Source organism: Vicugna pacos, chromosome 28 (assembly GCF_048564905.1).
Source record: "Vicugna pacos chromosome 28, VicPac4, whole genome shotgun sequence".
NCBI lineage: Eukaryota > Metazoa > Chordata > Mammalia > Artiodactyla > Camelidae > Vicugna > Vicugna pacos.
This window is the reverse complement of record NC_133014.1, coordinates 16,154,313-16,181,618: the sequence shown is the minus strand read 5'-3', so window position 1 is coordinate 16,181,618 and position 27,306 is coordinate 16,154,313. Positions and strand designations below refer to the sequence as shown.

The 27,306-nt window shown below is 41.8% G+C and overlaps 1 protein-coding gene and 1 long non-coding RNA gene across 5 annotated transcripts in view; one reads left to right on the top strand and one right to left on the bottom strand.

Annotated features, from left to right (window-relative positions):
* CTNNA2 (catenin alpha 2) overlaps nt 1–27,306 on the top strand; it is a 933,346-nt gene that overhangs the window by 29,563 nt on the left and 876,477 nt on the right. The gene's annotated exons all lie outside the window — the stretch shown is intronic.
* Nucleotides 17,631–25,897, bottom strand: LOC140690045 (uncharacterized). Its single transcript, XR_012065239.1, has 2 exons — nt 25,772–25,897; nt 17,631–18,162 (listed from the first exon to the last, which is right to left on the bottom strand). It is a non-coding gene; the product is annotated as an uncharacterized lncRNA (long non-coding RNA).

The following is a 27,306-nucleotide window of genomic DNA, read 5'->3' as shown; positions in this document are numbered from 1 at the left end:
GCTACACAACAGTGCAGAACTGTCTGGAAACAGTCCATGGTATCTATCTGCTTTATCAAGTCCATTCCATACCTTCATCATGAAATCAGAATTTCATTAACATCAATTTGGAGATATTAAGGAATAAAGAAAAGACTTCTTGATTTAAATTTCTTGCTATAAAATTATTAGAGTAGAAAATGGCTGTGGTCATTGTAGTACATCAGTTGAGTTTGTAGGTCGAGTCCAGAAAAGTCAGTCCATAACCTCCTGAGATGGAGACCTAGCACACAGTGACTTTCTTTGCATGAGAACCTGTACATATTACCTCCTTTCCTGTAAGCGAAGCAGTTGAAACAAATTCGTTTGGATAAAGGGAATGGGTTAAAGTTGAATTTAGCGTTTCCATCAAGTAGGGAGATTTCTGATGTTAGAAGGTAACTCCACTGGTTTGTATATTGGACGCCAGGACAAAGTCCTTCTCTGGCCCAGCAGATTCAGACAAGGTCCACTGGCTTTGCTGGTGAGCAGTTTTTGACAGTTCAGGGACACTGCAGGACTAGGCTTCAGTGACTTGGTAGGAACATATAATAACGCCAGAGCTATTTCATGGTGACACCAAGAAGGTGGATTTGTCATGGGGTGCAGGCTGGAGATGGGTCACTTCTTAGATTCTGTCGGTCACACAAGGAAGATGCTTATCAAGTATTTAGAGTCCATGTAGCCTTACTGAAATATCTCCTTGGCTTTCTTCTTGCCTTGAGTTCTGAGGCTCCCAAGCTCACAGGGGCAGACACTGGAATAGCAAGCAAGTGGCTTTCAAATAGAAGACTGCATTTAGGAACATCAGTTTGCTCTAAAGGGTGGGGCCAAAAGATAGAACCATTATCTTATGATCCAACTGGAGTGTAAATGGCTAAGGTAACTCAGCTAGTTAGGGGAAGAGGTGGAGTTTTAACCTGGAGAGTCAGGCTCAAGCCTTACTCTTAGCTATTTTTTTTTAATAAAGATAAAAGACTAACTTGAGAATGATGGGGGAGGAGGGGCGGAAGCCTACACAATGTTGTGTTTATCACATGAGCACAATTAACTATACATACTATCCAGATACATATTCCAAATCAAGCGACACCTTTCCCTGAACTCCCATTGTTTCTTCTGGGTCCCAAGTTACATCAAATTCCTGGGTTCTTAAATTCTCAGGAGTTTTCAAACTATGTCTCGAGGAGTAGCACTCTGACTTCTATGAAATGTCTCAAAGCGGGAGCAGTCCAGTGAACCACTGCATGCTAATTCCCTGGAACGTTAGCTTCCTTCCTGTATTGCAAGAACTGTGTACAATTCTTGGTCTTCTCAGCAACAGCACTCCCCATAGTAGCATTTTTACTTATTTATCTTCCTGAAGAAGATAATGAACCTGGGTCATCTCTCAACAATAACTTGCCTACGGAATAGTTCCTTTTCAGATTCAAGCCTTAAGGCTTGATCAAGAATGCTTCCAGGCCAGCAGCCTGAAGTGTCTATCAACAGAGGACTGGATAAAGAAGGTATCTGTGTGTAACTGAGGCATAGGAAAGAATGGAATCTTGCCACTTGCAGCAACATGGATGGAATTTTGCCACTTGTAGCAACATGGATGGACTTGGTCTTACGCTAAGATCAGATAGAGAAAGACAAGTAGCACATGATCTCACTTATATGTGGAATGTAACAGAAAAAGCAAAGCAGACAAGCAAACAAAACCAAACAGAAACAGACTTACCAGCAAGTCAACCGGTGGTTGCCAGAGAGAAGAAGGTGAACGGCTGGGCATATATGTGAAAGGGATTAAGAGGTACCAAATTCCAGTTATAAAATAAGTAAGTCATGAGAATGTGGCATACAGGATGAGGAATATACTCAATACTACTGTAATAATTTTGTGTGATGACAGGTGATCACTAAACTTAATGTGGTGATCATTTCTCAACATATTTAAATGCTGAATCACTATGTTGTACGCCTGAAATTAACGTAACACATGTCAACTATGCATCAGCTAAAAAATCTTCCAGGCCAATTACTTTTGTATAAATTAATGGAATTTTTGAAAAGAAGGAAATCCAATGTATGTGTTTACTGACATGTAGTGTTTGTACGTGTGTGTGTGTGCGCGCGCATGTGCGCCGGGGGTGGGGGGTTCTCCCCGGGACCATGCACAGAAGGATTAATAACATGATTTCTTGATTTAAATATTTCTACAAAGCTGAGATTTACAGAGCTTCTCTCCAAAATAATTTCTTTGATGCAAAACAAAGTAAAGTGATTGGTCACTCATTTTTTATATTTGTTCGATTAATAAGTTTTCTCCAGTATGACTCTTCTGATACCCTAATAACATTAAAGCCATTAATGAGAGTAAAAGAAATAGGGCGTTCTGGCTGAAGATAATTCCGCAATGATTACATGTTCTTTCAGTGTACGTTCTGTGATGCTTAATAAGGTTTTCTTATGGATGGAGTCTTTCTAACATTGACATCATTCATATAGCTGCTCTCCTTATGAATTTTATGGTGCAAAGTAAGGGCAGAAACTCTGGCTGAAGAATTTTCCACGATGATGGCATTCATTTAATTCCTCTCCTGCATGGCTTCTCTGATGTGAAAAAAGGTGACAGTTCCAACCAAACTATTTTCCATATCTTTTCACTCATGGTCCATTCAGTTGTGAATTCTGTCATGCAGAATGTGATGAGATCTCTGGCTTTAAGACTTTGTACATTCAGTTCATTCCTAGAGGCCTTTCTTATATAGGGGTTCTCTGATACCCAGTGAGGTGGATGTTCTGTCTGAAAGATTTTCCACACTCCAGACGTCCATAGGCTTTCTCTCCGGTATGAGTTATTCTATGTCTGAGAAACCTATAGTCATGAAAGAAATGTTTTTCTACACTGAGTATGTGTATGCAGTTTGTCACCAGTATGAATTCTCCAATGTGCAAAAAAAAAAGAAAAAAATTGGTAAAAGCAACTAAAAATTTGTCTACAGTATTTACATTCATAGGTCCCTCACCACTATGACTGATGTGACGTCAGCGTAGTGAGAATTCCAGCTGCGTACGGGCATTCCTCATTTTTTCATGCTTCTCTGCATTGTGGTTTTTTGTTTTGTTTTTCACAAATTGAAGATGTGTGGCAACCCTGCATCGAGGAAGTCTGTCGGTGCCATTTTTCCAACAGCATTTGCTCACTTCCTGTCTCTGTGTCACATGTTGGTTAATTTTCAAAATATTTCAGACCCTCCGCCAGCAAGAAAAAAATATGACTTCCTGAAGGCTCAGATGGTGCTTAGCGCTTTAAGCAATAAAATATTTTTTAATTAAGCTATGTCTGTTGTTTTTCAGACAAAATGCTATCACGCACTTAATGGACCACAGTCTGTCACTATAGCGTAAACATGACTTTCATAGGCACCGGGAGACCAAAAAAAAAAGGTGACTTGCATGTGGTGACATTTTCTTGTGTGCAGTGGTCTGGAGCTAAGCCTGTAAAGTCTCTGAGGTGTGTGTCTCTGTATTCTTTACATTCAAGGGGCTTGTGTTTTTATTTATACACTCAGATGTACCAGCGGATGTACCATGAGTTAAAGAGTTGTCACTTTTTTGTACAATTAACTCCTGTGGGAGCTCTTGCAAATTGAGCAGAATGGCAGTTCTAATGAAAAGTTTGACTGTATTTATCTCACGTACGTAGCTTTCCCGTTGTACATAGCTTTCCTGATGTCCGCTGAACTTAATTGTGCTTTAAACTTTCAACGTGAGTCACATTTGCAGACCTACTCCGTACGCATAGCGAAGCAGGAGGAACGTGATCTCAGTACTTACCGTTTCCACAGTGACTTTGCTTGGACTGAATGCAGCTTGCGTCACATGTCGCTCCCCATTCTCCCGATAATTGCTCAGCTCGCCTGTACACGTCCAGACTCTCGGTGACAGTTGCCAGAAATTGCTTCCCACCACGTCTCCCACTGAAACGTCCCAGAACTGTTTACCTTCAGAAGTGTTACTGTTGAAACTTGATGATTTAGTTTCAACTGCAGGCTGTGAACCCGGCAGGATCTGTGGGTGACTTTGTCCACCAGCCTCCGTGGTTCTGCATTTTCCAAATGGAGAACGTACATCCGTTTGGAAAGCTGGTGCCCCAAGGAGAGCAGGCTTTATATTTCTCAAGCATCGCATTTTTGTGCACAACCAGCTGTGCAGCGTGCGGCAGCTTTTACTCTGCTGGGTGGAGTTCCCAGCCACGTCCCTGAGGGTCACCCATGTCTGCCACTGGACAGCTAATAACTCAGCTTCTGTTCCCCCCTCTTTCTTGATGGAGATTTCTTGAAGAAAAGTGGGGAGATCAGAATGGGGCACATTTCCCATCAGGCAGGTGCACTTTGTCTTGGCCGGTCCCCGCGGTGCCGCCACCTCTCGACCCGACTCACGTGTACCATGACCCAGCTAGTCTACGTCCCCTCCCTGCCCCCCTCCCAGGTGCTGGGAGTGCTGGGCTGACCCAGGCCCAGTGCTGCATCCTGCATAGAAATGCCTCTTAAAGAAAGGGCTCTTCATTCTGTTGTAATATAAGGATTCTGTGTCCACAGGGCACGTAAAATATAGTATTTTAGAACTCAGGTCAGCTTCTGATTTTCCATGTAAACTAGTGATTTAAAATTTTCCCCTTTAGTATCTGTTTACTAATTTACAAAATAGGACATTGTAACATAAGGATTAGAAGTCTGCGTTAGCCCACAGAGTGGTTTGAAACACAGTGGTTCGAAACACATGTCTTTGGGTGGCGTTTTATTAACTGGTTTCTCTGGTTGCCACAGCTACCATGCCGCTGACACACGGGTCAGGGCAGGATTTGTAAGCATGGAATATGCTGCCTGTAGAGTGCAAAGCTTTCTTCTTCCTGCTCATCTGGTCCGATTAACTTAATTTCAGTGACACAGGGGACAAACGTCATGCTTTTCAGAACATCGAGATGGTTCAGATCTCTTCGGACTTTTCTCTGTGACAGAGGACAGGAGAGTTAATATAACCCCAGTGCAAGACTGTAAATGCACGGTGTTTTTCCTTCCCACGTAGATACAAATGGCTTCTCAACAGACTTTTTAATAGAGTTAGAAAAGGATCGATTCACTAGTTCAGTGCATACATGAGTCTGCGTTCATCTGGTCTAGTAAAAAAAGCCCACATTCCACCCTGCAGCTGCAGCTGAGGTTACATCTTGAGTGTATCCGTGGCCGTTTACGGCCCTCTTCCAGGACCACATGGTTTTTGCAGAGGTTGGTCTGGTAAAATAGGTAGGGACAAGATGGGGACCACCGCCCTGGGTCCTTTAGATCTTGATGGTTCGCACTGATTTTTGCTGTTCCCCCTTCAGTGGACGCTGTGTTTTTTATATACTATCTGGGAAGACTGAGGAAGAGAGCGGTTTCTGAGACTTCCCCTGGGCCTTTCCTTGTCTGATGTTTTATTTTAAAGGACAATGAACCAAACTAGGAGCTGTGCTTGTTTAGTTACGCTTTCAGGGACTGCTGACCCTGACCTCTGGCTGCGTCCCTAGACCCAGTGGACCTGCCGTGGCCCAGACGTGGGCTGGAACCTGATGCCCGAACATCCCCCCTCTAATGGGGGCAGGGTGTAGTGATGCCTCCAATCCCTGGAGAGCAATGTCAGTTCATGCTCTGCGTCTAGAACTTCTCAAAATGTCTAGTTTCCGCCTTTGTATGCGGTGTGGTTGCCTTTATAAATGACGGATCCTCGGCTGATCCCACCGGGGTCTCTGAAGTTGGAACGGTCCCTCAGAGCTGTTCGGTTTGCAGTCAGAGGACCCCATCCTTGGACTCCTAGGTGGACCAGTCACTGAAAGCAGTCTTTCTCTGGAGAGAAGGCATCACCTTGGCGAGGCATCTTCCTACAGGCAAAGGCAATTTCCAGAGAGGGATTCAGGTGTAAGCCACCAATAGACGTCTCTCCTGCTTTCTGAAGAAATGAGTATTTTGGTCCTGAAAAGGGGATCTCGGCAGGACACCACAGTGTGCACTCCGAAACCGTGGCCAAATTAAATAGCAGAATGTGATGGAATATAAGAGAAGGAATATATATATATATATAAGGTAGTTAAGAAGCCCAGCTATCCAGATGTTCAGGATTCACCCCCTAGTGTTACCATGACATCGTCAAACACAATATCCGTTCATTCAGTCACTGTTCACACCACATCCTGAATGTGTGCGCAGGGCTGGGCACCCTCGCGTTGCTGGGTCCTGACTGTGTCCTAGGGAAGAGCCCTTAGTCCTCACAGCGTGAGTCAAATGAGGCGCATCCAGGTGAGCTGCCCACAGCCACGGGCCTGTAGGTGGGAGTGATGGCTAGAACCTGGGTCTGCTCCCAAGGGCTGTTGTCCCCACTGAACCCACAGCTCTTTATAGGGAGCCTCATCAGGGTAACTCCCTAAAAAGCGGGGAAACTGAGTCCACTGGATCTGTGACAGCGAGATGATTCAAGTCAGGAGGGGATGTTTCAGTAAACAGGAGTTACGGTTACTTGAGGAAGTGAGGACAGTTTGCAGCTTGTTCGTATGGTTGTGTGTGTGTGAGTATTATATGCTGTCAGTGCATGTCTTCAAATAGATTTTGGCTGTCGAATGGTTATACTGGATCTGCTGTCTTACTCTCCAGTGTGACACACTGTCTTGGTTTTTTTTTAATTCTTTTTTTTCCTTTTTCAGTTTTATGATGTGGAATTATTACAGTCTGACTGCACATACACGTTATATTGGGTGTAAATAGTTATAGACAGTATATGGCACATTTTTTTTAGTTTACATGTATGTACTGATCATTGTTTCTAAGAACAGATCAGACCCTCAGCTTTTTGAACTGACATCGTTATCAAAGGAATAAAGCCAACCGTCAAATAAGAAGCAACAGAATGTGGTGATCCAATCAGAAAGGACAGTCAGGTGTGCTGACGCGTGCTGAGGATCACACTGTTAATGGAAAGCTTTTGCCGCGTCTAGCCAAGGTGGATGCAGGCTGGCTTGTCACTCAAAGCTGGGCCTTCTTCATAAACAGCGCTGTCTGATGGGACAGGAAATTTCGTTGGTTTGAATGGCTGAGAATCTATATCAGATACAGTATTAGTAGCTTCTGCTATGTTGAAGGGAACCATTTGCAGCATCATTTGAGGAAAATCACTCAGCATTAGTTTGCATTAATTGCTGGAAATACCTCCTTTAAGATTGTGTAGGGGAAAAAGTTTTGGGTTTTTCTGGGGTATTTTTTTTGGGGGGGAAGCATAATTAGGTTTATTTACTTCCTTATTTTTAATGGAGGTGCTGGGGATTGAACCCAGGACGTTATGCTTGCTAAGCATGGGCTCTGCCACTGAGCTCTACCCTCCCGCCCAGGGCAAAGAGTATGTATGGAGAGCCTTAACATTTTGAGAGGACACATGCCACATAATGTTAAAATACACTTCTGTGCACTGTATTTCAGAGAGCACTGCAGTCAGCCGAGCGGTGATTCTAGATGGTGCCTTCCAGTGGGACTGACACATTTAGTTATTGAGGTAGTTTCAGTACCGCAGAATCAAACAGCCCAGTGCTTCTGGATCCCACTTCTGTTAAGGTGTCAAGGCTCCTCTATAAAAAATAAAAATAGGTCATTAGGAAAGGAGGCTCGGCTCATAGAAAGTGTCAGATTGCACTAGACATTCTATTTCTCTAAAGGAATGCTCTTCTCAAAACGGCCCCACAAAAGTGAGCTTACGGTTCTTCCTTCGTAACTGAGGAAAATGGTGATATTTCCATGGTCTTGGCTTCCTTCATCTTTGTTTTTCCCCTTGTGGCTTTGCCTTGACCTGTTTTAAAGAGGCAAGAAAAAGAAAATCCAGAGACCAGTAAACTAACGATATTTGGTATCAGGGCGTTTTAAAGACCACTTGAAAACCCCATGCAGCTGACCCTTGAGCAGCGTAGGTTTGGACTGCGTGGGTTCCCTTACACGTGGACTTACGTCGGCTCGGTCATACTGTGGTGCCACGAGATTGACGGTCGGTTGAGTCCTCGGGTGTGGAGCTGCGGATGGGGGGCTGGCTCAGAAGTTACACAGGTGTTCACTCGGTGGTGGGGGCGGGTTGGGGCCATGCTCCCAACCCCCGCACTGTTCATGGGTCAGCTGTGGTTGCCTTTCCTCATTTTAAAGCTGGAACCCAGAGGGGCCCTGCAGAGGCCGAGGCCGGGCGTCACTCGGCTGCTTAGGAGCTGGGTGTCGCGGTCTTGCAGACTTTGTGCCCGTCCCTTTGTGAGTTGTATTTTTGCATGCAAGTTGGACTGCCAAGTAAGACAGTGCTTGACTCTATGCAGATGACGAAAAAAAAAAAAAGAAAACAAATAAAAAATCCCCAAAGCTGTTTCTATCTCTTTTCTTCTTTTTTGGCAAATTTACTCTTGCCTTTTCAGGAGCAAAATGAGAAAACCGTTATTCACGGGCATACTTTGCAGTATAGATTGGCTGAGCAAGCGGCCAGCAGCCTCACCCCGGGGCCCCTCCCTCCGGTGTGCCCCCCTGAATGCGGAGGTGAGTCCTGGGAGGGTGAGATGAAGCTGAAACCAGCGTCACACGAAGCAATGAAAGAGAGTTTTTGGTCAACGCTCCCATTCATCTTGTAAGCTTCAGTAACTAATATGGGTTTATTACTGATTTAGGAAAGGCAATCAGCCGTCTCATTTAAGAAGTTACTTGTTTTAACCTTTCACCTGCTCTGTTTCGTATGAACTGTGTCTGAATATATAATTTTATTTTCATACCTTCAATAGTATTTCTTTCCACATAAGAAAACAGATTTGTATCAAACCATGTTTTCTATTATGGACAGAATTCTGACCAGAGCATTGACTCTCATTGTTGATTATGTGTCATTTCCACTTGGCAACAGTGTTTCACATTAGGCTTTGCCAAGGTCAACTAATACAATAATATAATAATCACTCAGAAGGTAAGAGAATTGCACATTCTTCAAGCGCAGCTCACTGGCCTTGACTAAGGAAAGACTTGGTACAGTTGCTTTCGAAGAGGGGCTCAGTAAGTAAACAGATGTGAGGAATGTAAACGTTTTCATTGACAGTTCTGAGGATTTACTTTCTCCTTGAAATTTAAGAAATCCACTTGCTCTGACACCACTCTGAGTCTGTAAATTTGGTCCATTACAATTTTTGCGAAGGCCTCTTTTTTTTCTGATCCAATTATTGTCAAAACGTGTTAACTTCAAGTTTCAAAGAAAATCAGCCTGGGGTCCTTCCTTGGCACTTTATTGACCATCGCCTTATTATTCTGATTAAGTAGAGCAGTGTCCTTTATATAAATGAGAAACTCTCCTGACTCATCATTAACAGAACAGGTTCTAAGGATTAATTTTCTTAAAGTCATGGTAGATGCTCTGGTCTGAAGGTTTGTGTCCCCCTAAAATTCCTGTGTTGATATCCTAATGCCCAGTGTAGTAACATTAGAAGGTGGGGGCCTTTGGGAGTTTAGGTCAGCAGGGCAGAGTCCTCTTGAATGAGATTCATGTCCTCATGAGAGAGACTCCAGAAAGCGGGCATGTACGTCCCATCGTGTGAGGACACAGAGGGACGTCAGCAGCCTGTGACCCAGAGGAGGCCTTCGCCAGAACCCGACCACGCTGACTCCCTGATCTCGGGCATCCAGCCTCCAGAACCGTGAGAAGTAAATCTCCATCGTCGATAAGCCACCCGGGCTGTGATGTTTGTTACAGCATCCTGAGTGGACTGAGACGCTAGGCTGCTGTGGGGTTGTCCCAGTTCCCTCATTTAATGTGACCCGCCCCCACTGACGGGGTTTTCTGCATTTGCTTAGAGACTGGGCAGGGTTGCAGATGAGCCCATGGCTGAGGACTAGAGAGAGCTTCGTCCGTGTAATTCTGTCCAGTTCACAGCAGATCTGCAGGGGCAACCTTGATCTCCCCGGCAGGATGTACCACTGTGTGTGCTGACCCGACTCGTCATTTTATTCTTGGTTCACCGTGCATCGGAGAAGTACGAGGCGTGGCTGACATTTTGGTTTAGAGCACCTTCGGACAGACATGATAATGATGGCTTCTTGGGCTTGAAATCAAACCAGCCTCCCGATGTATTCCTAGTTCCACTGCTGTGTGTAAACAGCACTCAGATGGTGTGTGATGGGTCCGTGTTCTCCAGTGCTCACACCTGCCCCTCTGAAACGCAGCCTTTGACACCCTAGCTATTTGCCAACGCAGAAGAAGCCAAGTGCTAACATCCCCTGTTCTCTTCCGCATAGGGAAGTGCAGTGACATGGGATTTGAAGCCAGACAAACCTGGCTTGAAATACTGACTCCACTAATTATGTTAATTATGTAACTTTGCTTTGAGTTTCAGTTTTTGAATCTGTAAATAGGATTATATATACATATATATGTATATCTCATAGATTTGGTCTTAAGGATTAAATGATAAAGCAGGTGTTTGGAAATATTTTTATTGGAGGAAGTCAAAAGAGTTTTCTTGACCTAGTTTTTCAAACTATAAAATATAATCAGAAGGACCTCCAGGGAGTCACAGAATTTACCTATCTTTATCTTCTGGGTTAAGTCATCTTGTCTGCCATGTATTGTCCTTGGCTGGTTGTCAGTGAGAAGCACTTTGTTTCAGAAGCCGGGGACGGAATGTGTTGGGTGAGGTCTCAATGTTGGAAGGTGTCAGTATCCAGGAGAGAGATCTTGGGGGAGCTAGTAGCAATGCACGTTTGAAAATTAAATGTAATTCGATTTTTAGGTTGCCTTAGTTTAAAAAAAAATGACCAATGTTTTCAACTGCCTGTTTAGTTTTCAACTCTTTGCCTTTTCTAATGATCTCACTTATATCTTATTATCTAAAATTTGAACCTCTTATTCTCTGGGTTTGAAAGGCTCTTTTAGGACATATTAAGCCCTTGGAAGTTTACGCTAGGTTCTGTAGTTTAGCCATCTTTTTGTCTTTAAAATGGTGGTTCCGAATGTGGTGCCATATTCCACGTGAACTTGTTTGACCATAAAATCCATCATGGAATTGACTTCTTGTCACCCTGTGTTCATATGTGCAAGTTAACCGGCTGCCCTGTGTGGGGTTCTCTTCCTCAGAAGGCATTCACACCTTTCATTTTTGTCAGTGCACGCCTGTGGTATGAACTTCATTAAGTGAAAACTTTCTGTTCAGTAGAATTACCTGTTTAGCTGTGTGTAGAATTTTCCTGCTGAGGCTTGGACTGGATTTTGTTTTATTTTGTTTTGAAGTGTGAAGCTCAGTTAGCAGCATTGCACGGAAGCACCAGTGTTTACGCATATACAGCTGTACACACATGTCAACATTCACACAGACACGCCCACATCTCAGACCAGAATATAACTATTAGCATATTCTAGTTTTGTGCAGGTTTTCCTTAAGAAGTTTAGATAAGGTTCTTAGGTAGTCTCTTAGGTTAGTAAAAGCTTAGCTCGCAATCAGACATGCATGTAATTGTTACTCACTCACTGCTCAACATGGCAACATTATGCAGACTGATCCAGCCATTTAATGATGAGAAAATGATTCTGCCTATGTCATTATTAACTGTAACTTAATCGGCTATGATTTTCCATTGATAATGTCATTTTAGTGAGTATTTTCTCTTCTGTTAAACCTCTGAATAGGTACCGGAGTTCAGTTTGTTAATTAAAACGTATTTCTCGTTTACAGTAGGATTCAATGAAAGATCCACTATGAATCCTGCCCTAAAGTGGCTTTTGATGTCGTAGGAAAGACAATAAATAGGAAATACCTGTGATACAGGGCGGGAGGTGCTCCGCACCACACAGAGCTGTAGGAGCTCGGGGTGACAGGCAGAACGGATTTCCAGTTTGGGGCATCAGCAAGGGCTCAGCTGGGACGGAAAGGGTGACAGAGTTGGGCACAGTGAAATGGAACAGTGTAGGGAGACGCTCAACCAAAGGGCAAACTGGAAGCTGAAGTCTGTATGCAGTTTTTGTGGAAACTGTGGGAGCTCTTCTTTTTGACTGGAGCTTGGGTAAGTGATCAGTAAGCTTGATGCCTGACGGTGGAGGCTGTGGACGTGACGCTAAGAAGTCGGAGAATTAGGTACAAGTGCGGGTTCTTTGCTTAGCACGTTGGGAGTTTGCTGTGTACTTTGTCTCTCTCTGTCCTCCCACCCCAGCCTCTACCTCTGTCTCTCTGTCTTTAGACTGTTAAGATCCTCAGAGGTTTACTCTTTGGTTTACATATGCTCTGCACCTATCATTGGAGACGCTGAAACATTTTGATGAGTGAATGTTGAGTAACTAAGAGGGAACTTTATAGAAAGTCAAGAGAGAGAGCATGTTTTAGGCTAGTACTTTGGGAAGCTCACAATCTGGGAAAAATAAAAGCTGGCATGATTGGGTAAGAAGAAACGTTGGAAAGAGCTGATGCTGGAGTCAGGCTGTCAGAGGCTGCTTCCCCAGTACACGCGGCTAACGTCCACATCTGGCGCTTCACGCTGATCAGCTGGAGACCCTTCAGCCTGATCGATCTCTAAGCTCTACTCTCTGGAGATTATGACTTGGTAGGTGTGGGGTGGTGCCAAGGATCTGGATTTGGTCGCGATATTTTGCCAGGTCTGGGAACCACTGATAATAGGTGGCATATGATGAGGGCCCGGCCTCATCTCCATGTGGAAATTGAGGATGGGGATGTACTGAGGAAATGTCACAGAAATGCAGTTGAGTAAACTTGGGAACAGACACTTTGTTTGGAAGAAAGGACAGTACAGATATGGGAATTGTGAGGTTAAAGTTGATTCTTAAAGAACTGTGGAATAATAGTGATTATGCTAATAATGAAAATATACATACTGCTAATTATGTTTTTTCCTTTTTCAGTTTAATTATGTAGAACCATTACAGTTCGACTGCACATACACATTGTATTGCATGTAAATACACATATACAGCATACTTTTTTTTTAGTTTACATGTATGTACGAATTATTGTTTCTAAGAACAGATTAGATCTTAGCTTTTTAAACACATAGTTACCAAAGGAATAAAGCCAACCACAAAATAAGAATCAACAGATTATTAAAATTACCACTCATGTAGCAGGCTCCGGCTAAGAAATTTACGTACAGTGTCTGATATCGTCCTGGCGAAGACTCTGGCAATCCTCAATTTACAGAAAAAAACAATTGGGACTCGGAGAATTTAGTTTGTCTCTGATCAAACAACTAGTGATTGTGTGACATACATGTTTTTATGACTCCAAAAAAAAAAAAAATCTTTGTGCCAAAGCAACAAAATAGTGAAGAAAAATCAGCTACAGAATTTTTTTGGACTGACTTGAAAGAGAAAATGACAGTTTAGAGAAAGTGGTTTTTTAAACAGCAGTTGCTACCGAGAAGTAAATTTGTGTCGGAACTTGAGAAAATCTGCTGGCTTTGGCAATTTGGAGATCGTTAGCAACCTCTGGGGTTAGAGGCATAGGAGGTGGAAGAGGACAGATTACAAGGTTTAGAAGTCTGTCTTCTGAGACCGGGAGGTTGACTGTAGTTGCTCCATCAGCATGTTGGCGTTTATGGAAGAGAAAGAAGAGAGATTCTGTTCGATGTTCAGGGTGAACATGTTCATGCACTTTTAAAATACCGAAATAGACTTGGAGGAATCTGACTGCTGTGTAACTGTGAAAGTGTCATTGAGATTGGCTTTAATTCAGGCTGCTGGCTTCTAAGAGCAGGAAAAATAATTGGAGACTGTTGAGAGTGTGGATGGCTGGATGGATAATGATGTGAATTTGTCTTTTATATTTGCTTTTAAGAAGAAAAAGAGGATGGATATTGGAAAGGCAAAAAGAATGCCTTTTCCTAGAAAAGGCAGCTCTCTTAAGCTTCTTGGTACCAGGGAATAGAATTTGAATATGGTGAAAAACAAAAAACCAAAAACAGTTGGCACAAAATGGTCCAAAGAGTCACGAACAGAAGCTGAGTTGTGACTGTGCCCCCAAAGTGATTGAGACGGAAGGAAATGCTCACAACGAACATTTACTCAGTCTTTATTCCATCCCAAGGCTGCGCAGTCACGGAGAAGGATCCCAGATTTCACCTCCTGTATTTTTTCTCCAAATTTTACCATTTTCATACTACTTTTTCTCATTTTTAATTAAAGTATATAACTACCAAACCATAAAATTCACCCTTTTAAAATGTACAGTAAAGCAGTGTTGGAATCTTAGCAAAGTTTCAGAACCATCACCACTGTCTAATTCCAGAACATCTTCCTCATCCCCAGAAGAGACCGCATTCTCATTCTCATTCACAATCACGGTCCAGTTCTCCTCCATTCAGCCCCACTCGTGTTTCCGTAGACTTGCCTGTTCAAGGCATTGTATTTAAATGGGGTCGTACAATATGTGACCTCTGGTGTCAGACGCCTTTTCCTTCCCACGCTGTTTTCAAGGTTCATCCATGTTGTAGCATTTATCTGCACTTCATTCCTATTGATGGATGAACAGTGTTCTATTATGTGGAGATACCACATCTTATTTATCCATTTTTTAGTTGATGGACATTTGGGTTATTTCCACTTAGAGGTTTATTATGAATAATGCTACTATGAACATTTGTCTCTGCTCACTGACATATTTTAATAGAGGTTCCTTAGGAGATAGACAGAACATTTTAAGCTCGGAGAAGTGAAGATGTTGAATTTTATTTTTAATTTTTTAAAATTTTTTAATAATTTTTTTTATTGAGGTATAGTCAGTTTACCGTGTGCCAATTTCTGGTGCACAGCACAGTGCCCCAGCCATACATGAACATACATATATTTGTTTTCATACTCTTTTCCACTGTGAGCTACTACAAGATATCAAATTTAGGTCCCTGTGCTATGGGGCGGGAGGGGGCAAACTGGGAGCTCGAGATTTGCAGATACTGACCAGTATATACAAAATAGATAAACAAGCTGATACTGAATTTTATTTTTAAATGGAGGAGTGTTCACATTCTTAGCTTAGTTTAGAGACCCTACTCGGCAGACTGTGCATATCTGCACTGATTTTCGTGGGACAAAAGTGAAATTGATTCACACCCCATTACATTAGTGTCATTTATAACACCTTTGTATTTATTGCACATTAAGTTTTTTTTAAAATGGTGAGCTTACATTTTTTTCACAAGTGTGCCTAAATTTTGTTTACTCTGTGGGGCAAAGAGTAGAAAGGATGGCCTGTCCGTACTTCTTTGTTCCTTAAAACTTAGACTAATTTTTTTTTCTCTTTTGCTCTGGGATTCAAGCATCACGCTGGTGATATTAGCAGGTGGCGTCCTTCCTTCCAGCTCTTCATGTATTTATTTCAGTTGAGAGGTTTTGATCAAGCGCTATTTTATTTACTTGTTTTTTGTTTGTCTTCTGCGTCTCCCACTACAACAGCAAACTCCACGTGGACAGGGACGTACAGTGATCACAAAGGACCTGGCAGATCATACTAAACTATAAACCTTCATCTTGTGTGCAGTGGGAGAGAGCAAGGGTTTAAGCGGGGGAATGACTTAAGCTGATTTGCATCTTAGTTTAAAAACAGCTGGAGTTCAGAGCAGGATCATGGTGGTCTGGTGGTGGGAGCACGTCTGGAGGCGGGGAGAGGACTTGAGCTGACGCTGTAAGAGATGACGATGGCCTGATTTAAGATATCGGTAGTGATTGGAAAGTCATGGAATAACGGAAGTGATTGATTGATGTGCTTGGTGAGGGGGAGGGAGAGTCCAGGATCGTCCTCAAGACTTCTTTTTGGGCAAGCAGTGGAGTCATGCGTGGTGACAAGTATTTTTTATAAAACACAAGGAGTTTGTGTCATGTGAAGTACCTGAAGACCTTCAAGAAGAAATAGCCAGTTGATTCTTGGAGATAAGAATCTAGAACTCAGGGAAGAGATTTGTGCTGTGGATAACAGAGTTTTAGTTCATCTAAGCATAAGTGGCTATTGAAGCTGTCATTAGGGAAATTTTCCAGAAAAAATATAAAAAGAAGAATAGAGGACTGGGGGTTGAGCTCTGTGGGTTATTGACATTTATTCCATCACGGAGCCCAAAGAGACAGAATGAGTAGCAGCCAGAGAAGGAAGTCGAGAACCAGACCTGTGATGCGCCATGAAAAGAACACATCGGGGAGTTTGTGGGGAAATCTATTAGACATTTATTGAAACAGCATTTATCGGGGACCTAAAAATTGGGTCTTCAGACGATCCCAGTTAATGCTTTGTCACCAGCTTGCAAAGTATTTTATTTTAAACAATTGCCACAGTTAATTCTTGATAATCTCATACAGGTTGTGCCTTCTGACTTTCCACCCTCTTTTTCTTTTTCTTTTTCTTTTTTATTGAATTATAGTTGATTCACAAAGTTGTGTTAATTTCCGGTGTACAGTATAGTGATTCAGTTATATGTTTCTGCATTCTTTTTTATAGTCCTTTCATTATAGGTTATTACGAGATATTGGGACTAGCAGATAAAAACTACTGTATATAAAATAGGCTGCTTCCATCCTTAAAAGGCCTTTCCCATGTTGCAAGGAAAAAAGAAAAAGATAAATGAAGGGCCATCTTTTCTGAATTCGGGTCCAAGTGTATGATTCATGTGAAAACACATTCTTTCCGATGAAGAGTAATTTCATTCATTAAGAGAAAAATGGAAATGTTCATAATGTTGCCAAAGTGGTTCTCCGCTTTTGTTTTCAGTGAAGCCAAATCTGCTGCATGTTGAAATTGTATCTTGATATACTGATGAGAGATGAAATGCTGACACACTTAACTGGTTTCTTTCATTTCACTTTCTTGATGTTGGCTGTGCCCATAGACAGGCAGACAGTCACATGAGATAGTTATGATCATTTGGATGAAAGAAAATGTAATGTTTTACATAAAATGATGAGAAAATGTAACTGGGAAAACTGTAGGGTAAAGTGGAAATCCAGTCCTAGGGTTATTTCCTTCTCTTTAGTTTGTTATTCAGTGTACAGTTCATACCTGTCCCCTGTGATGAAACGAAATACTTCTAAGTTGCATTGTATTTGGAAATCGAACTTTACTTTTAATTTCTTACCATGAGAATTCTTTCTGTACTTCTTACCCAAATGATACGTTAAAAACTGAAATAGCACATTTATGATTTGTTTCAATCAACGAAACACATAATAAAATGTCAAATGCTTAGCATTGACAAGAAATTGAATGAAAAGAAGATGCTATACCCAACGGACATTTGGATAAACATGTAAAAAAGGCGTAACAAATTCAATAAAGTAGATAATTTTTGAACTAGAATTTAGGGAGAAAGTGACTCATTCTGTAGACAAGAAAGCTGAGTTGGAGGAAGGGAATCTATCTGACTAAAGGTACCTTGACACGTAACTCAAATAGGCTTGAAATTGCATGAGGCCAATTTCAGGAAGACCTACAGCTCCTTTTCCCTTAAGTTGTTATCGTTTGTAACGCATTCTCTTTGCCAAATGGATGTCATCTCTTTTCTCTAACAGGAGGAATTTTCCTTGATTTTCTTATAAACTTTAATCTGGCACTCGTGGGCATCTTACAGCATGTTTAATGTTTCCACACTTACTGGATATGTGATCGAGTGTGGCGACAGCAGGTAACCCTGCTTGACTTTACCTGCACAGCCCTTCGGCTTCACGTTTTATACCATTGCTCCAGCAGGAGGGCCCATCTACCGTCTTTACCTTATTTTTTCCACCTGCCCCAGAACGTAAGGACCAATCAGATGCTGTGGTCTCTGTATAGCCTTCACTCTCATCCTAGTCAGAATGAGTTACGCCTTCCTCTTCATTCTGGCTTGACGAGTCCGCCTTCCCAGTCCAGCACAGGCAGAGCTGTTGCATGAACTCCTGGGAATTGCGATCTGCTCAGCTGGCCATTGCTTATAGGGAGGCTCGAGAGGTGAAAACACGAATGTGTTTTACAAGACAGCATCCTGGGAAGAAGCCCAAATCAGGCAATGACTCATCAAGCCCGCGTGGTTAGGCTTCGAGGGTTGGTGCAAACTGGAGGCTCCAATCAGAACAGGACACGTGGTTTGAAACTGAGCAGAGAGATGGCACCTGAAAAAAAAAAATCAGTGAACCAGAGAATTCTGGACTGTTTTTAGAAGATGCCTGCAGCCTTGGTGGGCCAGAAGGGAGGCATTAAAGACACTGACCTGAGGAGGACATCAGATCTTTTTTTCAGGCATCATGTAACACTCATAATATATACCATTTACATATAGTAGGTTGGTAAATTCTTGTCTCATCTGATAAATGTACATGCCTTCATTGTCATGTTTCTGTCATATTCTTTGTGTCTGTTGTTCACTAAGTACAATGTCTGACACATTATATGTGCTTAAGTAAATATTTGTTTCATTTATTGAGTTAATTGTTGAACCCACTGTGTATTTAAGTATGACATGTTGACATTTTCAACTTTATGCCCATTCATTTAATCATTCATTAATTTAAAAAAAAACCTACTAACTGTATCTTGGGAATTATTTGGCAACATTATTGCTTATTCACCATCTAAGGGAAAAAGCAAACAGTAAATGGTTACAAGAGTTGCATTAGGTGTGGGGACAGGTTACTGCATGGGCATTAAAGGAGCCCTTCTGGAATTAGCTATACTCTCGGGGAGAGGTTAGGGGTCCGTTTTAGCCCTATGGGTGAATGAGCAGGAGTCAGCCAGGAGGGTCATAGGGCATGGATACCTGTGGATGGAGGGAAGTGGTTCAGTAGGTGAGGGTTCTGGGGATTGAGAAAGATAGGAGAGGGCAAATGCAAAGAGAGGTCAGCTCATGGAGTCATTCTGTACTGATAGGCACATGAGAAAATACTCAACATGGCTAATTATCAGAGAAACGCAGATTAAAACTACAATGATGCATCACCTCACAGAAGGCAGAATGGCCGTCATTCGAAAGTCCACAAAGGATAAATGTTGGAGAGGGTGTGGAGAAAAGGGAACCCTCCTTCACTGTTGGTGGGAATGCAGTTTGGTGCAGCCACTGTGGAAAACAGTATGGATACTATTGAGACTTTCAAAAGACTGAAAATAGACTTACCATATGATCCAGCACTCCCACTCCTGGGCATGTATCTGGAGGAAACTCTAATTTGAAAAGATACATGCACCCCAGTGTTCATAGCATACAATAGCCAAGACGTGGAAGCTACCTAAATATCCATCGACAGATGACTGGATAAAGAAGTTGTGGAATATGTATATAATGGAATACTACTCAGCTATAAAAAGAATAAAATAATGGCATTTGCAGCAACGTGGATGGACCTGGAGATTGTCATTCTAAGTGAAGTAAGCCAGACACAGAAAGAAAAATACCATATGGTATCACTTATATGTGGAATCTAAAAAAAGAAAAAGGAAGATACCAATGAACTCATCTACAGAGAATAGAAACAGACTTGCAGACACAGTAAACAAACTTATGGTTACTTGGGGGAAAAGGGGTGGGAAGGGATAGATTTGGGAGTTCAAAATTTACAGATATTAATTACTATATATAAAAATAGATTTAAAAAATCCAAATTTCTTCTTTATAGCAAGGGAACCGTATTCAATATCTTGTAGTAACTTTTAGTGAAAAAGAATATGAAAACAAATATATGTATATTTATGTATGACTGGGACATTATACTGTATGCCAGAAATTAACACACTGTAACTGACTATAGTTCAATTAAAAAAAAAAAAGAAAAAAAATTTGAACTTTATTCTGTCTTAAGCACTGAAGGGCAATAAAGGGATTCAAAGTGCATTTCTTTTGTCCTCCACTGCTTTATTTGCCACCTAATTGTTGATGTTCTAATGTCACATGTGCTTCTAGGCATACATTAGGTCTTAGAACATTAAGCCATCCAGGAATTGATGGAGGACTTGATACCACTGTCACAAATATAATCACCAAAGTCACTTAATGGTGGTGTCTGCACTGGAAACCCCACGTCCCTATTTAATCCCGTCTTTAGCAAAATTTAAATTCACTACCAGGCTGAAGCAACATATGTAGACTGAGACTTAAAAAAAAAATCTATTAAGGTACAAATAAAACATTATAATTACTTCTCAAGCCAAAGCTCTTTTGAAATTGAATGTATTGATATTTATTGTGGGGATAACCAGGCCATAAATTCTAGGAACACATTTTATTACTTTCTAAATTAACACGGCTGAACTAAAATGAGACCACGGTTTATAATGACTGGTTAAACTGCAGTAATGTCCTCTTGAACCCAGTAAATTGGAATCATTATGTACAATCCTCACATTATAGCAGCGTTACCTTAAATACTGAGAGAATGTATTCTATTTCTTGACTTGTAAATGTATTAAACCAGGGCTTTCAAGTGATGGGTGAATTTAAGTCCTCATGTGTCAGTGATACTGCTGTTTATAGACAAAGGGGAGAACTTCAGAAAGGATCATTTTCACAGCTACCATTCGCTCCTAAAGTCAAAGAAAGATGAACTTTACTTTTCATTGGTATTCTGCAGGTTTTATTCTTCAGAAGTTTTTAATGAGCTAGAATTATATAAGAAACCTTGATATATTTGTTTTAAATGACAACAGATGGATGTCCAAGTAACCCAGAGCACAGTTGTCTGTCCTAAAATATTACTTCTTTATGTGTGTGTATATATATATATATATACACACACATGCATGTATACATATACACATATATGTGCATGTATATTTTTTACTGAAGTACAGTCAGTGTACAACGTTGTCTCAATTTCTGGTGCACAGCACAGTGCTTCAGTCATATAGGAACATACGTATATGCATACTCGTTTTCATACTCTTTTCCACCAGAGGTTACTGTAAGAAATTGAATATAGTTCCCTGTGTTACTCATATAAACTTGTTGTTTATCTGATGTGATGGGACTCCTCCTGTATTCCGAAATGAGAGACACTCTGCGAGCGTTCAGCAGGTGCGCTGTGTGATTCAGTGGGCTTGCAGAGGTAACTCTCCATGTATTTGTGGGAGAGGGCGAGCTGTGAGTCTCTCTACTTCGCCATCTTGGCTCGACCCTAAATTATTATCTCCTGAAAGACCTTCGGGAACGTAGCTCCTGCACTCTGTTCAGTGGACCAGTTCAGTGTTGTCGTCTCCTAGTAGTCAGTTTTATTTCTGACGAGATGATAACTAGGATCTCTTAAGTATCCTTGGGCAAGGTCTTAAGCTCACAATCCCAGGTGTTTCGCAGATCCTAGGAGTAACCTTTTTCCTCTACACATTTCTGAGCGATAAGGTGAGACACTCTTGTTGGAGCCTTTGTTAACCTGGAAAAGAATTTCTTACAAATAACTGCTGTTTAAAAATTGGACAACCCAGTTTAGATAAAGGAATTCAGAACCTGACGATGAACTTTGCTGATGGTAACCTGTCAGCGTAGGAGAGGGTGACCACACTTGTAGGTCACGCTGGGAATACTTGAGGCTAGATGTAGAATTCAAGGCACTTTTATAAATTAAAAAAGAGATGAGAAAATGTGATAATGAATTTCATTGGGGCAAGCTCAGGGACCTACACTTCAGAATAATAAGAAGCTATAAAATGTGTAAGATGAGAATGACTCACTTTAGGTCTAATAAGTGAAAAAAGATCTGGAGATAATAGTGGTCTGAAATCGAACATGAATTAGTCACTCTTGCATAGAATTGTAGATTAGGAGCTCTGCAGAGTTACAGAGAAAATGAAGCAACAGAAGGCTGCCCTCCGGAGACCGATGAACTGATGAAAAAATAAATAAACATGAAAGAGCCGAACTACAAAGTATGTATATTGTTCTCATTCATACTCAGAGGTAATTTGCCTACTGTTGAGAGCCTCTGAGACGGGTGGAAAGGAGCAAATGTTAAATGATTTTGCACTATTTTCTGTCGGTACTGATAACAAGCCAGTTCACTTTCTTCTGAGCTGTGTCCTTGACGTCTGTAGCCTGGGAAAATGTGGGTCATTAAATCATTAGAAGCACTTGGCTCTAGAAGATTAGTTACCCTAATTTGCTGCTTCAATTTTTTGGCTTCAGTTATTTCAGCCTTTTAAAAGGTGTGGGCCTGCTTTTTATTTCTCTTTTGGAATGGTCAGTAAGAGATGTCTCACCTTGGAAGTGATAGCCATCATTCCTGCCATCACCCGAGCTTTCAACTTTTAGTTTGTGTTTGGCTCCCAACCACCCTGACTCCTTACCAGCATGTTCAGTGTGTTGCATAGAATTGTAATTTCAGGACTGGAGGGGGACCTCAGACGTCCTACAGTTCAGTCATCATCTGAGATACGGATCCTCTTTGCAGGATCTCTGATAAATATCCAGACTGTGTTTCCAGTATTTGGAATGACGGGTAACCTTCTAATTCCATTCAAACCTTCCTTTGTGATCTTATCATCTTTTTTTGTTCTTTCAGCTTTTAACTTGGTTTTGATCATTGTCATGCCTGGATGTCTGCAAATAGCCTCCTAACTGATCTTTCTCCTCCAATTTTTCTTTCTGACAATGGTTTGGCACCCCTGTTAAGAGGAAAATCCCTAAAATACTTTGATCATCTTGCTACCTTGGCTCAGAAATGTTCAGCAATTCCCTGTAGCCTGCAGGATGAAGTCAGAACTCATTAACTTGAAATAACCCAACTCAACATGTATTTCTGGCTTTAACGTCACCTTTCTCAGCTTCCTCAGCCCCCTGGTCTCCTTACTCATGTGGGCTGAAATTGTGTGTTCCTTCCTGTTCCAGTGCTGCTCCGGTGCTCCTTGCCTCACCTCTTCCTGTTCCACTTCTACTCTCTTATTATTTCAATACCACTCATGTTTTTTAAAATTTTATTTTATTTTATTGAGTTATAGTCAGTTTACAATGTTGTGTCAATTTCCAGTGTAGAGCACAGTTTCTCAGTCATACATGAAAATATGTATATATTCATTGTCACATTCTTTTTCACTGAGAGCGACCCCAAGATCTTGTATATATGTCCCTGTGCTGTACAGTATAATCGTGTTTATCTATTCTGTGTATAACTGTCAGTATCTACAAATTCCCAACTCCCAGTCTGTCCCTTCCCACTCCTCTCCCCTCCTGGCAACCATATGTTTGTATTCTATGTCTATGAGTATGTTTCTGTTTTATATTTAAGTTCATTATCTTCTTTTTTTTTTTTTTTTAGATTCCACACATGAGCGATCTCATATGGTATTTTTCTTTCTCTTTCTGGTGTACTTCACTTAGAATGACATTCTCCAGGGACATCCATGTTGCTGCAAATGGCGTTATGTTGTCATTTTTATGGCTGAATAGTATTCCATTGTATAAATATACCACCTGTTCTTTGTCCAGTCATCTGCTGATGAACATTTAGGCTGTTTCCATATCTTGGCTATTGTAAATAGTGCTGCTGTGAACATTGGGGTGCAGGTGTCATCCTGAAGTAGGGTTCCTTCTGGATATATGCCCAGGAGTGGGACTCCTGGGTCATATGGTAAGTCTATTCCTAGTCTTTTGAGGAATCTCCATACTGTTTTCCACAGTGGCTGCACCAAACTTCATTCCCACCAGCAGGGTCGGAGGGTCCCCCTTTTTTCCACAGCCTCTCCAGCATTTGTCATTTGTGGATTTTTGCATGATGGCCGTTCTGACTGATACCATTCATTTTTTAACGCCCAAGGCAGTCCTTCTCTTTGGTACTGACTCCGGCCCACAGCCAGCACACTGTGATGCTCCTTCTCTGAGCTGCAAGAGGGCCCATTTCAGCCTCAGCCGTTTGGTGCTTAATCACAGGCTAGCTTGTGACAGTTCTTCATATTGTTCTATTGAACTGTAATTTGTCTTTTGTGTCGATGTTTAAATGCTTTCACATTTTAAAACTTGGCTTTCTTCCAGATTTATTTTATGAGCTGACATGGTGTAGAGATATGGCTTTCAAACTGTATTCCACCGAACCTTAGGGATTCCTGAAAATGTGACAGGGGAGGGAGGGTGAGCAGCCTGGGACTTGTGGTTCCCCGACAGCTTCCGTCCAAACACCTCTGGTTTGATTGTTTTTATATCGAATTTCTGCATTTGATTACTTTTGAGAAAAGCATCGAGACTAAAGATATTTGAAAACTGTGGATGAGTTTTCCCAGAAAACCTGGAGAGGAACCCAGACTCAGAGGAAAGAGAGTGGATTTGATGCCCAGTTTTAACTCCTTAGTGTCCTCTGCTTTAGTTTCCTCATGAAAAAAACTAAGGTCAATATATATAAGCTTATATCTCTTCTACTGTAAGTCTCTGATGCTAAGAAAATTGGCTTTGTTAAAATAGAATGACTTACTTTTATTTTTAAAAAATGTTTATGGGGAGTGTCTATTTAGATCTGTTATGGTGTTGCTTGCAGTGTTTAGTTACTGTTATGGCCAGAATATTCCACATATGGCACATTCATTATAAGCCTAATTAAATGCGAAAAAGGCAAATTATATTTTTACTCTTTCCTTTTGATCAAAACATTATGTATGACATCCACATGCCTTTTTGCTCCTTGGCATTATTTGCAAAGACCAGAAATCCACATGTAAACTTTAAAACTTTAAGAACATTATCTTCAGAAACCAGGGAATTCAAAAAAAAGATGACTATTGGATGTACAAGCAGTTTAAAAAGCATGAAGGCTTGAAGGCGAAATCTGTGTATATTTATGGAATGCCGTTCCTTAGATCAGTCTTTTTTTCTAGTATCTCTTTCAAAGTGGGGGTCCACCATGAAGACAGGTAACAGGTGTAAGGCAGAGGAAAGGTATCTCAGTCTTGCTTGTTTTGCTTGTCCTGAACCTCGTACCTACAAGTATTTAAGGACACCAATAGAAGGCATCACCAGAGTATTCAGTTTGAAAAGGGGACCGATTTCGAGCCTGAAATTCACCTGGTCTGAGGGCTTGCCAAGAGGTTACCGCTTAACTCAGCTCACAGCCACAGTCAAGCAGATCAAAGCCTGACACGTGCAGATACTGGCGTTGTGAAACTCGGTAAGTTCCAGCCCCAAACCAGAGTCTGTGGACGAGGGACTAAGATTTCCAAGAAGTGAAGTATAGAACCAGGATTTTTCAAATTCTTGTTTTAAGTCTCTATTTTAAGGAATGAAGCAGAAAGCGATTAAAAACACAACACGGTGCTAGAATAACAAGTCATCCGTGCATCACGGTAGGGTAGCGTAAGGTGCTTAGCATTGTCATGAAGAGCGGTGCCCGGCACGCCTCGCAAAGCAAGGTGGGTGTTCCGCGCTGATGGTCCGGGAAGCACTAGTGTGGGAGCTTCTGCGGCTGGTCCTGGAGTTTGCCAACAGCAGAAGAAGGTGCTGAATTCCACTGGGAGTTTTTGGATGTCTCTTAAGCAGTGAGGATCCCTTTCAGATTCTAAGCAATCATCTCTGGTGCTCACCCATTTGCACCTTCTCCTCAAGCAAGTCTGTCTTGTTTCAGAAGAGAATTAGGGCAGCATTGCTGAAAACCCGATCACTGACAGTTGTCTCAAAAAGGCTCACAGATTCCGTAAGGAACTGGTCACCTATCTTCCATACCATCTGGTCAGACCCACCCAAGGAAGTAAGGGGACCTTGATGTCATGCTCTGAAAGGAAACTTTCAAACCAACATTTTCTTTTTGACCTGTGACCACCTACCTGAGACATTTTGCAGGAAACACATGGAGATGGCAAAATTGTATTTAGGAATATTTTGCCGGGTGTTCTGGAAAGCAGAATATCTTCTTGTGATGGAAGGTACCTGGCTCTTTGAGCTTATCTCTTCTCAAGGAAATACTTTTACAGATTCACCCAGCTGAAATTATCCATGCTTGTCATATGCGCATCTGCCCATTGTGATCTCACAGCAGAGAAATAATGAAAAAACAAATTCAAAAGCCCCAGCATTCTCAGGATTCCTTGGGCTGCCACGGGTGGCTGGGTGTCATCTGGGCTTCACTGAGTTGGTTGAATTACCTCCTCAGGGAATATGAAGCTTCTCTTGAAGTCTTCCGGCACCTGTGTACCTTTGCTCATGTTGCTGGAGATAGTGGCGTGGAAATCCTCACAGGCGCTGCTCAGAGTCCTGCCCGTGGGTAACCCGCATCGGCTTCAGGAAGGTGGGCCTGCTGCCCTGGTCTGCTCCCGGCGTCAGGATTCCTCACCAACTGCTTCACGTAGGCCTGACTTTTCCCAGGACGGAAACTTGTCCGTCCCCTTGGACTTCTGCTGCTGCCTGGCCTGGCCTGCATCTCCACACCGCTGGTTGGGTGTCCTGACAGCAGAGACACAGGGAGAGGAAGTCCTGCTGGTCCGGTTTTCACTCTAAATGATGTCAGCCACCGCAAAGCGTCTGCTTGGAGCGTCATACCAGAGCCTCGCTTTGGAGTCAAAGAGCTGAACTCGAATCCTGGTGGGTCTACAAATGCAGAAACCTGGCCACATGACTTGACTTGACTTGACTGAATCTTGATTTCCTCATTTCCAAAATAAAGATGACCATAACTGTTACCTCAGGGTTGCTGTGAACAGCAAGTGAACAGAAGTGGGCCTGCAGTGGTTAGTCCAGTGCCTGGCGCTTAGGTATCTGGACTGGTAGCTCCCTGTTCTGTAACTACCTGTTTTTAAGACTTACTTATAAGTGAGTTGGGACTTTTTTCCTCAATAATCAAACACTTAAAAGATAAGTTTGTCACTATTCAGGCTCTGAAAACAGTCATAAATTAGATTAAAAATTTAGTAGTAGTGGCAATTTCAATGCACCAAATTGCCAGTTGAGATGTTTAGATGTCTGGTTCTACTTGCGTTGTTGAAAAAAAAATCAACCGTATTTACCTGGGGCGGGGAGGAGAGGAATTTATTAGAAAGAGGTGGAAGGGGTTTATGGTAGATGGAATTTTTCTCCCTTTTTAAGTATTTTGTTTTGGGTGGCAGTTATATCAGTGTATACAGTTTTCAAAACAAAATATGCTAAATGTATCTGTGCTCTGTTTGTTATACCTAAGTTTTAAAAGGCACCCACATTAATTATATAGTATCCAACAATGTTCTACTTCAGCGTGACTCCATCTAAAGAGGCCGGAGCAAGGATCTCATCACCTTGTTAGTCAAGGCCCATGTGTTCACGTGTCGCCCGTAAGGTCGGGTATTAGTATGTCTGGGGTGAAGTTTATGGGGCCCGCACGCTCCTGGAC